Raw genomic sequence first — 1,401 nt, 5'->3', positions numbered from 1 at the left:
CCTCCTTTTGTTATTTTATGTTTTCTGTAGGTTGATGATCATGGGAAGTCACAAAATCAATTGAAAAAGTAAAAACAGAAAGAAAAATAGCACACCCTGGAGGAAAATCTGCTGGCGTTTAAACGCCAGTAAGGGCAGCAAATGGGCGTTTAACACCCAGTCTGGCACCATTCTGGGCGTTTAACGCCAGAAAGGGGCACCAAACTAGCGTTAAACACCAGGAAAGGGCAAGAAGTTGGCGTTAAACACCAGAAATGGGCACCAGCCCGGCGTTTAACTCCAGAATTGGCATAAAGAGCATTTTTGCTCGCCACTTGGTGCAGGGATGAATTTTCCTTTACACCTCAGAATCTGTGGACCCCACAGGATCCCCACCTACCTCACCATTCTCTCTCTTCTTCACCCATTCACCAATCACCTCAATACCTCTTCCCCAAAAAACCCCTCACCTATCAAATCCCACTCTTCTCTTCACCACTCACATCCATCCTTCATAAAACCCCACCTACCTCACCATTCAAATTTAAACCACTTTCCCTCCCAAACCCACCCATTATGGCCGAACCATACACTCCCTCTCCACTCCTATATAAACCCATCTTCACTCCTTCATTTTCACACAACCTAAACACTACTTCTCCCCCTTGGCCGAACCACAAAGCCACCTCCATCTCCTCTATTTCTTCTTCTTCTACTCTCTTCTTTCTTCTTTTGCTCGAGGACGAGCAAACCTTCTAAGTTTGGTGTGGTAAAAGCATTGCTTTTTGTTTTTCCATAACCATTTATGGCATCTAAGGCCAGAGAAACCTCTAGAAAGAGGAAAGGGAAGGCAAAAGCTTCCACCTCCGAGTCATGGGAGATGGAGAGATTCATCTCAAGGGTGCATCAAGACCACTTCTATGAAGTTGTGGCCATGAACAATGGAAGAGAGATTCAAGAGGGAAGCCGGTTCAACTGAGAAGGCATGACCTCAAGCCCGTGGCTAGGGGATGGTTGGAGTTTATCCAACGCTCAATCATTAGATTTGAAGAAGAGGTTGGGAAGTTCTTACCAACCCCATTCAACAAGTCGGAATCTTAATGGTTCAAGAGTTCTATGCCAATGCATGGATCACCAAAAACCATGATCAAAGTGTGAACCCGGACCCAAAGAATTGACTTACAATGGTTCGGGGGAAATACTTAGATTTTAGTCCGGAAAATGTAAGGTTGCCATTCAACTTGCCCATGATGCAAGGAGATGAGCACCCTTACACTAGAAGGGTCAACTTTGATCAAAGGTTGGACCAAGTCCTCATAGACATTTGTGAAGAGGGTGCTCAATGGAAGAGAGATTCAAGAGGGAAGCCGGTTCAATTGAGAAGGCATGACCTCAAGCCCATGGCTAGGGGATGGTTGGAGT

The sequence above is a fragment of the Arachis duranensis genome, chromosome 4 (genome assembly GCF_000817695.3).
Source record: "Arachis duranensis cultivar V14167 chromosome 4, aradu.V14167.gnm2.J7QH, whole genome shotgun sequence".
Classification (NCBI taxonomy): Eukaryota; Viridiplantae; Streptophyta; class Magnoliopsida; order Fabales; family Fabaceae; genus Arachis; species Arachis duranensis.
This window is presented reverse-complemented; position numbering follows the sequence as displayed.